Genomic DNA, 15,176 nt, shown 5'->3' on the forward strand with positions numbered 1-15,176 from the left:
GGCATAATTCAGTGTCAGATGAAAAATTTAAATTTTTCATCCATATAGGTATTATCAATTGATGATGATAATGATGATGATGATAGTAATAATAAATACTAAACATTTTCATGCTTCTATTACATATTGATTTAGTTACTTTCCTATTTCTTAGTGAAAATATTACCCTCAAAAGTGGCTTTGAGGAATCTGCTTTGACTGATGGTTTCATAAGGAGAACCCATATTTTTGTGGAGAAGTCACAGCTCAGTGTAAGGATCAGGAAGTTGCGTGACAACGTTCTTGTTTTCCTATAAGAAGTTGAGAAAGAGAATATACTATAGGGAGAAGCTCTAAATACCCAAATCCTGTCCACATTGATGTACTTTTACCAACAGGGCTACACATCCTGTAGGCTCCAGAGCCTCCATAAACAGAACAAGCAAGGGACATTGTTTTTATTTATTTATTTATTTATTTTGTTTAAACAAGATTATGGTGACCATCTCTTTCAAATCACCATGTTCTTTCATAGGATCCCACAGGCTCTGGCTATCTCTGATATAAAATAAACTTTTTCTAACTTCAAGAGACTACCCTCTTTAAGAGTCTCAATACAACTCAAAAATTCAAAGGACAAATTGTCTTCTAAGGCTCAAAGCAATCTCTTTGCTGTGACATCATTTTAATTCAAAATGAAATTTTATTGCCAATATTCATTACCATAGAATCTATATTGACAACCCATAAACAATGAATAGAGCACAGTGAAGAAAGACTATACCAAATCAAGGCTGAAACTTATTAACAGAGCAAAGATCTTTCATGACCATGATACATGACCTTGGTTTCAAAGGGGTTAAGACAGTTCCACCCTTCTGGTTTTTGCTGAAAGTAACATTTCTTTCTTCCTTGGGCTGTTTCCATTCTCAGTATGTGATTATTCTTGGCAGATATCTTATATTTGTGACATCCTCCAATATTGTGAGGAGTCCATGACAGCATAGAATCTGCCTTTACAGCTTCAGAGTATGGACTCTTAAGGTCTACTTAGGGGCTGCAACTGTGGCACACAATGCTTGTGGCTCCCTCAGTGGCTCTCTAAAACTGTAGAGGAAAAAAACGCAGACAGCCTTACTATTGGATATTTCTACTCTATAAAACCTTACTGAGTCTTTTTGCTTCTGCAGCTGACCTGCTTGAGTCCCTTTGAGGCCAGAACCTGCAGTCTCTGGCCTTTAGCACCTTATCATAAAGCAACAGGGTATTAAGCAAAGGATTAATTCCCTAAGGTCTGAGCCAGTGCCCTGGACAGACCTTGGATACTGGATCCAAACACAACACAAAAGCACCCAGAGGAATCTCAACTCTTAGGCCCTCTATCAACCAGGGTCACAGGATCTCAGGAGCTTGGTCACACCAAGATTTCAGGATCCCAGAGGCAGATTGACTCCCAGGAGCTCTGACATACCCAGTATCTCATGATCACAAGATCCCAGAATCACAGGATCATAGAGACAGATGGACTCTGAGGAGTTGTGACACAACCAGAATATCAAGAAGGAGAGGATCCAGTTAGAGACAGCGAGATCAGGTAGCACTCCATATAACCAGATGTAAAGAGGCAAGTACAAGAACATAAGCAACAGAAACCAAGGTTAATTGGAAACATCAGAACCTAGTTCTCCCAACACAGCAAATCCTGGATACACCATCACACCAGAAAAGCAATATTCAGATTTAAAATCACTTCTCATGATGATGATAGAGGACTTTAAGAAGGACATAAATAACTCTCTTAAAGAAATACAGGAGAACATAGAACATAGGTAAAGAGGTAAAGGCCTCCCTTAAGGAGGAAACACAAAAATCCCTTCAATAATTACAAGAAAATACAACCAATCAAGTGAAGAAATAGACCAAAACCATACAGAATCTAAAAATGGAAGTAGAAACAATAAAGAAATCACAAAAGGAGACAACTCTGGAGATAGAAAACCTAGGAAAGTCAGGAGCCATAGATTCAAGCTTCATCATCAGAATACAAGAGTTAGAAAAGGGAATCTCAGATGTAGAATATACCATAGAAAACATTGACTCAACAGTCAAAGGAAATGCAAAATGGAAAAAAAAAAAAAAAAAAAAAAAAAAAAAAAAAAAAAACCTCCTAACACAAAATATCCAGTAAATCCAGGACACCATGAGAAAAAAACAAAAAAAAAAACAAAAAAAACAAACCTATACAAAGAATCAACAAAACGGGGAGCTGGTTCTTTGAGAAAATCAGCAAGATAGATAAACCCTTAGCCAGACTAATCAGACGGCACAGACACAGTATCCAAATTAACAAAATCAGAAAGGAAGAGGGAGACATAACAACAGAAACTGAGGAAATTCAAAAATTACCAGATCCTACTAGAAAATCCCATAATAAACAAAACTGGAAAATCTGGATGAAATGGACAATTTTCTAGAAAGATACCAGGTGTCAAAGTTAAATCAGGATCCAATAAACCATCTAAACATATCCATAAATCCTAAAGAAATAGCACAAGCAATTAAAAGTCCTCAAAAAAGCCCAGAACCAGATGGTTTTGGTGAGGAATTCTATCAGACTATCAAAGTAGACCTATCAATACTCTTCAAATTATTGCACAAAATAGAAACAGAAGGAACACTACCCAATTCATTCTATGAAGCCACAATTACTCTGAATCATAAACCACACAAAGACCCAGCAAGGAAAGAGAATTTCAGACCAATTTTCCTTTTGAATATTAATGCAAAAATATCCAATAAAATTCTTGCAAACTGAATCCAAGAACACATCAAATCGATCCTCCATCAAGATCATCAAATAGGCTTCATCCCAGGAATGCAGGGATAGGGATAGTTCAATATATGGAAATCTATCCACTAAAACCACTATATGAACAAACTCAAAGAAAACACACACACACACACACACACACACACACATATTATTAGATGCTGAGAAAGCATTTGGAAAAATCCAGCAACCCTTGAAAAGATCAGGAATTCAAGGCCTATATCTAAACATATTAAAAGCAATATATAATAAACCAGTAGCCAACATCAAACTAATTGGAGAGAAACTTGAAGCAATCCTACTAAAATCAGGAACTAAACAAGGATGACCACTCTCTCCCTACCTGTTCAGTATAGTACTCGACGTCCTAACCAGAACAATTAGACAACAAACGGAGATCAAAGGGATACCAATTGGAAAGGGAAAATGCAAAATATCACTATTTGCACATAATAAGATAGTATACTTAAGTGACCCCTCCCCAAAATTACACCAGAGAACTCCTAAACCTAATAAATAACTTTAGCAAAATGGCTGGATATAAAATCAACATAAAAAAATCAGTTGCCTTCCTCTATTCAAAAATAAATGGGCTGAGAAAGAAATTAGGGAAGTTATACCCTTCACAACAGTCAGAATAATAACAAAAACCTTCCTGTTTCTCTAACTGAACAAGTAAAAGCTCTGTAGGATAAGAACTTCAGGTCTGTGAAGAAAGAAATCATAGAAGATCATAGAATATGGAATGATCTCTCATGCTCATGGATTGGCAAGATTAATATAGTAAAAAAGTCAAAACTACCCTGAGATTCTACCTCACACAAGTCAGAATGGCTAGGATCAAAAACTCAGGTGACAGCAGAATCTGCCAAGGATGTGGTGAAAGAGGAACACTCTTCCATTATTGGTGGGATTACAAGCTTGTACAACCACTATGGAAATCAGTCTGGAGTTTCCTCAGAAAATTGGACATAATATTACCTAAGGACTCAGCTATACCACTCCTGGTCATATACTCAAAAGTTGCTGCAAACTATAACAAGGCTCAACTATGAATATAGCAGCCTCATTTATGGTATCCAAAAGCTGGAAAGAATCCAGATGTTCTTCAACAGAGGAATGGATAGAAAAAAATGTGGTACATTTACACAATGAAGTACTACTAAGCTATTAAAAATAATGACTTCATGAAATTCTTAGGCAAATGGATGAAACTATAAAATACCATTCTTAGTGAGGTAAACCAGTCACAAAAGAACACATGGTATTCACTCACTGATATGTAGATATTAGCACAAAAGCTCAGAGTACCCAAAATACAAGTCACAGATCATATAAAGTTCAAGAAGAAGGAAAACCAAAGTGTGGATGCTTCTGTCCATCTTCTGAGGAGGAACAAAATACTCATTGGAGGTAGAGGATGTAGGGAACTTGGGAGGAAGAGAGGAGGGTGGAAAGGGAAGCAGGTTCAAGTATGGGAGAAGACAGAGATGACATACAGAGAATTGGAATTTGAACAGAGATGTGTAGAAATGGGGGATGGGGAACTGGTTGTAGGCAAAAGCAAGTCCTAGATTCCAGGAATGCCAGAGGCTCTCAGGACCCAATAGAGATGGAATTTTCTGAAATGTCCAACAAAGGGGAGAGAGAACTTGTAGAGACCATATCCAGAGGTTAGGCAAGGCCCCCTATTAGGGGATGGGCTTCCAACTCATCTCAAAATTTTTAAACAAGAATTGCTTCTGTCTACAGAAATCTCTTTGACTGAGACAAAGTTTGGAGCAGAGACTCAAGGAAAGGCCATTCAGAGATTGGCCCATATGGGGGACACATCACATATACAGATACCAAACCCAGACACTATTGTGGATGCCAAGAAGTGCTTGCTGATATGAGCCTGATATAGCTGTCTCCTGAGAGACTCTGCCAGAGCCTGACAAATACAGAAGCAAATGTTATCTATCAGTCAACCATTGGACTGACTCCATGGGGTCCCCAATGGAGGAGTTAAATAAATGACTGAAGGAGCTGAAGGGATTTGCAGCCCCATAGGAAGAACTACAATATCAACCAACCAGACCCTCCAGAGATCACAGGGACTAAACCACCAACCAAAGAGTATATACATGGAGGGACCCATGGATTCAGTTGAATATGTAGTAGAGAATGACCTTGTCTGGCATCAATGGGAGGAGAGGCCCTTGGTCCTGTGAAGGCTCAGTGTCCCTGTGTAGGTGAATGCCAGGGCAATTAGGTGGGAGTGGGTGTGTGTAGGGGTTGGGAAACAGGGACAGGGAAGATGGGATAGGGGGTTTGCAGAGGGGAAACCGGGAAAGGGATTAACTTTTGAAATGTAAATAAATAAAATATCCAATAAAAAGAATAATGAATAAAGAAAAAAAATAAAATCAGAAAATCAGAGACTATCCAATAGAAATTAAAATTCTAAATACATATTTTGGATTCTAAGTTTTCTACTAAAAATTGAGACATATAAAAATAACAAATTGTTTCTTAACAATTACACCTAAAATTCTCTTAAATTTCTGTTTCTCATTATATGAAAGTTAAAATTGATTTTAAAAAGTATTCATCTTTCCCTTAGCCATGTTTATACCATTTTACAATATATACTACCTGCAATCTGAGTTAATTATAACTAGAAGAGAAACTATAACAAAATAATTATTTTTGAAAAGGGAAAAAACTTCCTACTCAGTGACAGTTCATTTAAACTCCAGTCTCATGCACCCCCACATCTAATCTATTTAATCGTTGCAATGGCATATTAACTAAATGGCCTTTGACCACAGCATGAATTTTGTGAACTTTGAAGGTCTTGCCTATCAACTGTGTTACCTCAGTTAGCCTGTAGTGCTTTCTCAGGAGATAAATGGTTTTTCTTTTACATCTGCAGTGATTAACGTTGTCTATGAAGCATGAAATATAATTACAGTGAGATTAGAAAGCATTACCTGCATGCATTGTAATTGTCCATAAAATTAGCAATTTTCTTCTAAAAAATATTCATTATCTATTTTTTGTCAGATGAAAGGCACAAAATTAAAGTTTTTCTCATACATGAAATGATATTAAAATTTAAAATATAACTTCATTGCTCCATAATTTTTGTTTTCACCAAAGTGAATTATCTCTTAAATGTAGTATTTATTTCTATCTGTATTAATTAAATTCTAGCATTAAAATACCTAGCTGAAACTCCACTAAAATGTCACCTATCCTAATGAATATGTATTTAAAAAGTACAGAATAAATTGAAAATATTTTTAAAACATGTTAGCATTTTAAGAAATACAACCTCCTTTATATTTTTCTGCATCTCAAAGACACAATGTCCATAAAGCCAGACTTCTGACTCCCTATCTAGGTCCCGGGTTGAGTATATTTTATAGAAATTTTTAAATGAGAGAAAGTTTAAGGATTTCTTTGGTCATATTTTGGTCTTGTCTGCTTGTTTGTTTGTTTGTTTGTTTGTTTGTTTTTGGCTATTTCCAGTAAAACATTTCCTGCTAATTTGTTACTTCAGTACTTGCTTACCTCTTTATGCATAAGTCTCATTCTTCAAGCACATGAAAGAGCACGGGAAGAAAATATTCCTATTCTCATCACCCCTTTCACAGTTGCAGGCATGTACTGTTGGTGACTGGTTCATAGTTCTCCTTTATTCAGCACTGTCTTTCTACATGTTGTCTCTATCCTTTGTTTGAGTCTCCCCAGTAGAGGAGAAAATGTTTTAATCTGGTGATGTGTAAGACCTCATTATATACATTAAACATTATATCATAAAGTATTTTGATAGGCAGAAATCTAGAACCTACCATAAGTAAGGGAAGTAGGAAATTATCAGGATTAACCAGAAATCGTATATATGAGACTCAAAGAAATAACAGGGAGACTACTTTCATGATACCTCAACAATATAGGTGCTTAAATTACCTGCACAATGACAACAGCAGTAAACATGATAACTTGGAAGGGGAAAATCTTATGAGGTCCTATCCCTAGATAAAGTACTCTATGTAGGTAGTCAAATTGTTGAGGTTGAGAAAATTCGTCTTGCCCAGGAATTGATTATCAAATATAAGCCTCCAATTGATTACCAAATATAAAATGATGAGCTCTGAAATCACACACAAGCAACTCTAAGAAGACACAGCAGGTTATATTTACACATTTGTGTGTCTATAGATATAAATATGTGTGTATGCATATTTTATAATTAGAGAAAACCCAACACTTGATTTAAGCTGGAGTAAGGGGACACGGAAGCAAGAATTGAAAGAATATAACAGAATGTGCAAAGTGGTGGCTTTATAATTTAACTAAAAGTTTAAAAAGGCAAAGTAGCATAAATTATGGAAATGACAAAATTAAATATGAATATGTGTTTACATTTTTGGAAGCAACTCTGTTGGTTTTATTTCTCAAATAAGAGCATGTATATTTTAAAGAACTGCACTTAATTTATACATTCAGGTTTGGATTAATTGGGAACATTTATTTGTCACAACTAATAATGATTCTTGTTAGTAACATGGTCACTTTCAAAATATTTCTGTTTCAATGGTACATTTGTCTCAGATACTTAAAAATTAGCCACTGCTCCATCATTGTACTATTGGGAATTGATTCTAATGCTTTGTCTCATTTTGGATCCCGAAAGCTATGCTTCCAGTACTGAGCGTCCCTGCCCGCAGTTGGCTTTGTTTGATAGTAAAGAATTGCCATACAGACAATGGCTGGGCAGGTAGACAGGGACTTTGAGATTGTGCAGGCTAGGGACTGGGAGAGAGAGGGGGGAGGCAGAGAATCACCCTGACAGGAAGCAGAAAGATGAAACTTAAAGGCCTCCTGGCATGTTAAGATCTGGGGAAGTGGCCCCTAGATTGGGTTTGGGGTAGCAGAGATAAAGTATAGATTTTAAAAGATGTTAACTCAGGAATACCGGAGGGAAGTGTTTGCTAGATGTAGCAGGGAGGTTTAGAAGTGCCCAGCCATTGATCTAGTCAAGTCATTTCAAAATTAGCTGGCATATGTATCTTTCATTCATGAATCCAGAGAGCTCGCGGGCCAGTGCAGTGCTGGTGACCCACCTGGATCCAAAGCGGTTTCACTAATTCACTGCTACATTGTCCCTGTGCTTCTTGTGGGTAAGGACAAATTTTGGTTCAAAACTCTTATGGGTGGGTTGGTATAATTATCCTTGCATGGCTACTGGGGGCTAGTTCAGGCTCCATATCCTCCACTGCTAGGATTCTCAGCTAGAGGCACCCTCATAAACTCCCATTCCCCACCTCATCTCAGGCCATTGGCAAGTCCTAGAGATCATTCACTCCCACCCCACCCTGCCCTCTGACAATTTATTTTGAATTTCCTTGGTCTCTCTTCCCAGCTCTCTGTATGCTTGATCTCCCCATAACCCTGGAGCAGAGACTGAGGGAATGGTGAACAAATTACTGGTCCAATTTGAGTCACATTCTGTGAGCAAGAAACAACCCCTCACACTATAAATGATACTGGATCCAGCATAACTGTTCACTGAAAGGCTCTACCTAGAAGCATATTGAAACAGGTACTCAGGCCCATAGCCAAACGTTAGATGGAGTTCAGGGATTCTTATGAAGAGTTGGGGATGGATGGAGGAACCATGTGGTGATAAGGACTCCACAAAAAGACCAACAGACTTAATTTACAAGGACCTTTGAGGGCTCCAAGAGACTGAACATCAGCAGAGCAACAGAGACACCAAACCACCCACAAAACTTTCAGCCCAAATTTTGTTCTGTCTACAAGTAATGCTGGCACTGGGAATGAAGCAGAGACTGAGTGTATTGCCAACCAATGACTGGACCAAATTGAAACACACCCCATGTGCAAGCACCAATCCCTAACACTATTAGTCATACACTGTTATGCTTGCAGACAGCCTGTTGTTCTCTGATAGGCTCTACCCCAAAGTTGACTCAGACAGATACAGACACCCACAGCCAAACAGTGGAAGTAGCTTGGGGGACCCTTATGCATGAATAGGAGGAAGAATTGTAGTCCCTGAAGGGGATAGGACCTCAACAGTAAGATCAACAGATTCAACTCACCTGGACCCTCGTGTCTCTCAGCATCTGAACCACCAAACAAAGAACATACACAGGCTGGTCCTAGGCTTTCCTGCTCCTATGTAGCAGATGTGCAACTTAACCTTCATGTGGGTCCTGAATAACTGTAGCAGGAGCTATCCCAAAAGTTGTTACCTTTCCATGGGATATGTTCTACTAGCTGGGCTGCTTTGTCTAGCCTCCTTGGGAAAACACCTAGCCTCACAAATACTTGAAATGCAGGGGAGCTGAAGGGGCACTCAAAAGGATCCATACTCCCTCAGGGAAGAAGTGGAGAGAAGATGATGGAAGGATTGTGGAATTGGGTGATTGGGAGGGAATCAGTGAGTGGGATACAAAGTGAATAATTTTTTAAAAAAGAATTTCAATAGTTACATCATATCCAGAAGACAGCGCTTAATGGCAATTTAACATTCTCTGTTTTATATATAATTTCTACTCCCTATATTAGATATAATGTTATACATATTTTACTTAGGGATGTCTGGTCAGTAGTCTCTTATTTATTCCAAGTGTTTTGAACAGTTTTGAGTTTCTACATTAATCATTGTCTACAAAAATGTAGCTTCTTTAAGTTTGAGGGAAGTTCTAACTTATGGATATTAATATAAATAATTTAAAACCACTTTGAACATATTTCCACTTATGGGAGCACCCTACTACGAGTTCCCTACTAGGTTGTGTGACTTTTTTTTCCAGCCATATATCAGATTTATAATACTAATCATGTATCCCTTTGCATGGACAGGAAGTCAGTTCCAATCATGAAGCTTGTGGCTTCTGCTCAGTCATACCACAATTACAGCCATTGGTCTTTCTATACTAGCAGCTCATTTTTGTAGCACACCAAAGCCATCATTGGGTCAGAGCATCATTGGCTTCTCTCTCTCAAATGCTTAATACCTTCTAGATTCTAGCTGGGTTCCAGCTGGATTACTATGTACACCCTTGGTGAAGTGTGTGGTAACTCTAGTAATAAGTCATTTCCATGCAGTTCTAATGTCCCCAAAAGTTAAAAAAAAAATCCAGATACATTTACAACATAAATATATTCATTACTAAATAAAAATGTAATTATAGAATCTGTATGAAAATTATTATTGAAACATATAAATAATATAGTAAATGAAGTAACAGAAAAACAAATGTCATATGTCCTTTTTCAATGAGATCATACCTTTGATTTTTACATTTCTGTGTTTAAATAGGAGTGAGAATCTAGAGAAAAATAGATAGGAATCAAAGAAAAAGCCTCCTAGTGTGACCTTCAGGGAAGAACATTATAACATACATCTTATGAAAATCAACCCCAAGGTTAATACTATTAAGTAGAGGAACAGATACTTTTATTTTATATATTCAAATATATTATTATTTTTTAATTTTTGTTTCTTATTCATTCTTCCCCCTCAATACAGACAGTGTTATTTTGTGCTGATACTATTTGATAATCTCAGATGGTCAGGAAAGAGGTTAAGTAGTTGGGAGTATGCCCTTTGAACAAGGACATCTGTTAAAAAAAATAAACTAGGCGATAAGAAGAGATTTCAAAGTCAGGGACAGCTGCCAGTCTATAAATAAAATATTATCAAAATAAAATCCAGGATTTGAGAAGTATCAAAGAGCACAAACGTTTGTATAAATTACCAAAAAAGAAAGTTCAGTTTGCCATCCTTACTAGGGATGGCATATTCAACCATTATTTTGCCTGTACCCTATAATAAGTGTTATACATTTTTACTGATTATTTTATTTTTCATGTGTTTTTTAACTTCATTGAATTCTTTTACAAGTTTCCTCTTCCTGGAGCTGCCCCTGGGAATACAAGTCAATTGCTACCTTATTGAGAACTAGAAGCATTCCTCTTCAAGGCATATTGTCTTGGATTAAGATATGATCTCTATATAGTGTCAATTACTACTGTCATTCAAATGTTCTTTTACTGGTGTAAATTTTTTTCCTACTGTCCCCATTGGAACAGGGAATGACAAAATATATCCTACTGACCAGGAGTTTTTGACATTAAACTATTCAAAATCTACTGACCTAGCAGATTTTTTAAAAATTAATTTTCTATTCTCTGCAGTTAATTTCATTAGTTGCTTAGCTTTGTAATATGTAACACTATATTAAATCTGTTTAATAAAGCACAAAATACACTGTTATGAAAGATTTTATAGCAATTGGCTTTTAATTCAATACTCTATATATTATTTACACTGGCCAATGGACAATGCCACATGACACAAAATTATAATAGTAAAGATTCAGCATATTGTGACAGATAGATAGATAGATAGATAGATAGATAGATAGATAGATAGATAGATAGATAGATAGATAGATATGCTTTCTGAGCAGAACAGAAAGGAAACAACTTAAACATATTGAAAATAAGAGTAATCATTTAAGAGCATTTTACTGTTAATTACTATAAATAATTTAATCTATGCATCTCAGAACTGATTAGGAAAATTAAAAACCATACTAATAACAGGAAGATCAGTAAGCCACGTAGAGCAATGTTAATTTTGCACTGAACAAAGATGACTGAATATAAAATTTGAAATTGTTTTTAGATACTAGTGTTTACAAATTTCTGTGTTACTTTTAGATATATACCAGGTGAATTCAAGAAAATATTATAGTCTAAAAAAGATAAAATGGGTATTTGTATTTCTTTACATCATATTTAAGAAATTGTTTATTTAGTGGATACACCAACAAACATATTTTGTACCCAACATCAATGTAAATAGTGAGAAGTTGGAAGCAATCCCACTAAAATCAGGGACTAGAGAAGGCTGCCCACTTTCTCACTACCTATTCACTATTGTACTTGAAGTACTAACCAGAGCAATTCGACAACAAGAGGAGATCAAGGGGATACAAATTGGAAAGGAAGAAGTCAAAATATCACTTTTTACAGATAATATGATAGTATATATAAGTGACCCTAAAAATTCCACCAGAGAACTCCAAAGTCTGATAAACAGCTTCAATGCTGGGTTTACCCTTTATATAAAGACTACTGATTTGTTTGAGTTAATTTTATATACAGCCACTATTCTGAAATTGTTTATCAATTGTAGGAGTTCTCTGATGGAATTTTGGATGTTGGTTATGTCATGTATATTACCATATCCTCCACAGATAGTGGTATTTAGATTTTTTTCCTTTGCAATGTATATCTCCTTGATCTCCTTTTGTTGTTCTAGCTATACAATCTAGTATTATATTGAATATATAGTGAGAAAATGTCAGCCTTGTCTTTTCTCTGATTTTAGTGGGATTGATTCTAGTTTCTCTTCATTTAATTTGATGTTGTCTGTTGGTTTGCTGTATATTGCTTTTATTATGTTAGGTATGTAATTTGGATTCCTGATTTCTCAAATCTTTTTAAAATGAAAGGGTGTTATATTTTGTCAAAGGCTTTCACAACATCTAATGAGATGATCATGTGACTATTTCTGTGAATTTGTTTATATAGTGATTTAATGTTTTTGGATTTTAGTACATTGAACCTTCCAGACAACTCTGGGATGAAACCTGATTTTGATATGTTCTTGTATTGAATTTACAAGAATTTTATTGATTATTTTTTGCATTGATATTCATAAAATATTGTCCTGAAGTTCTATTTCCTTGTTGGGTCTTTGTGTGGTTTGTGTATCAGAGTAACTGTGGTTTCATATAATGAATTACATAGTGTTCCATCTCTTTCTACTTTATAAAGTACATTAAGGAGTATTTTAAGTATTAGCTCCCCTTTGAAGGTATGGTTGAATTCTGTACTAAAACCAGATGGTCTTGGGATTTTTGTTTATTTGTTTGTTTTTCTTATTTGGTTGGAAGCATGGAAATGGCTCCTTCTATTTCCTTAGAGGTTATGGGGCTTTTTAGATAGTTTGCCTGATCTTGATTTAAATTTGGTACATGGTATCTAATATAGAACATAAACAATTTCATCTATATTTTCCAGTTTTGCCGAGTACAAGCTTTTGTTGTAAGATATATTTATCTTTAAATTTCCTCAGTTTCTATTGTTATGTTTCCTTTTTCATTTCTGATTTTGTTAATTTGGAAAGTGGAAAGTGAAAAGTTTGCTAAGTCAATAGGACAATATACAGATTGGTAAAATGTCTTTACTAAGCCCTCATCCAGAGGGAAAATATAAAAATTGTACATATAACTCAAGAAGGTAGATTCCAAAAAATAATGAATCCAATTTTTAAAAATGGGGTACAGAGCTAAACATAGAATTATCTACAAAGGAATCTCAAATGGCCAAGAAGCAGTGAAATAAATGTTCAACATCCATAGTCATTAGGGAAATGTGAATAAAAAATGACCCTGATATTCTAACTTACAACAACAACAACAACAAAAATAGCTCAGATAAAAAAATAAAATAAAATAAATCTCAAGTGATAGCACAAGCTGGTAAGGATGTAAAGAAAGAAGAACACTCCTTCATCGCTGGTGGTTTTGAAACCTGGTACAAATATTTTGGAAATCAACCTTGTACTTCCTCAGAAAATTGCAAATAGTTCTACCTGAAGACTCAGCTATACCACTTCTGGGCATGTACCCAAAAGAAGATCCACCACAAGGACAAGTACTGCATTATGTTCACAGCAGCCTTATTTGTAAGATCCAGAAGCTGTAAGCAACCCAATTGAAGAATGGATATAGAAAATGTGGTTCATTTGCAGAATAGAATATAATTCAACTATTAAAAACAAGAACATCTCCTTGAGTCCTTCTGCTAACTCCTCCACTGTGGTCCCTGTGCTCAGTCTGAAGGATTGAAGGTGCTGAAGGGGCCTTTTCAGGCATCATTGGGAAGGGATGCCCTTGGTCTTGTGAAGGCTTGATGCCCAACTGTAGAGGAATGCTAGGGTGGTGAGGAGGGAGAGGGTAGGTGGGGGGGTGCACCCTCATAGAAGCAGGGTAAGGGAAGGTGGGATAGGGGTTTGCAGAGGGGAGACTTTAAAAAGTAATAACATTTGAAATGTAAATAAATAAAATTTCCAATTAAAAAAAATGGAAAAGTCCTGAAGTAAAGAAAATGGCTTTAAACATTATTTTTAGTAACAAGGGTCAGGCTAGTTTGGGCATTGTGATCTACAATCAAATACTGAGCTGTGACCAAATTCATTTACCCTCTGGATTAGTTTACAACTAACATCAACATATTTACCAAATTCTCCATCATTATATATCTGTAAACCAAACTAATTATTTTGGGGAGTTATTACTTGAAATACATATGTCTTTTTCAAAAACAAACAAAAAACAAACAAAAAAAAAACCCAAGAACATCATAGATTTTTCAGGCAAATTGATGGAACTACAAACTATCATCCTGAGTGAGGCAACTCAGACACAAAGTGACATGCATGACATGTAATTACTGATAATTAGATATAGCCAAATAGTGCAGAATACCTATCATATAGCCACAAATTATAAGTTTTATGAGAAAGAAATTCCAAGTGAGAATGTTTCAGCTGTACTTAGAACGGAGCTCAAAATAATTCTGGGAGATAGAGAAAGGGATATATCTCGGTAGGAGACTAGTGATGGAAGCAAAAAGGAGGAGGGAAGGATCAGGTATGGGATGGGGGAATCAGGAGACAAACCCAGAGGGCCAGGAGAACAAATAGAAATATGCAGCTTCTGGGGATGGGGGATGGGCTTGGAATGAACCTCTAGAAAGTCCCAGACACATGAGATGTGAGAAAAGCCCAAGACTCAATGAGGGTGACTTTAGCCAAAATGCCCAACAATCGGAAGAGGGAACCTGAAAAGACTAACTCAGTAGTTAGACAGGAACCCTAGTAGAGGGATATATGGTCACCAAACCACTATCAAAATTTGTGACCCAGAATTGTTCCTGTCTAAAAGAAATGCAAAAACAAAAATGAAGCAGAGACTGAAGGAAAGGCTGTCCCAACTTGGGGTCCATCACATCAGCAAGCAAAAACACCTGATACTATTACTGACAATATGTTGCCCATGAAGACAGGAACCTAGTATAGCTGTCCTCTGAGAGGCTCTATCAGCAGCTGACAGAGACAGATGCAGATTACTTACAGGGAACCATTGGCCTGAGCCTGGGAACCCCTATGGAAGAGTTAGGTGAAGAATTGGAGGATCTGAAGAGAATGGTAGTGCCATAGGAAGACCAATATCTCATATTACAGACACCTGAAAGCTCCCAGAGACTG

This window comes from Mus musculus, chromosome 5 (genome assembly GCF_000001635.26).
Source record: "Mus musculus strain C57BL/6J chromosome 5, GRCm38.p6 C57BL/6J".
NCBI classification, from domain to species: Eukaryota; Metazoa; Chordata; class Mammalia; order Rodentia; family Muridae; genus Mus; species Mus musculus.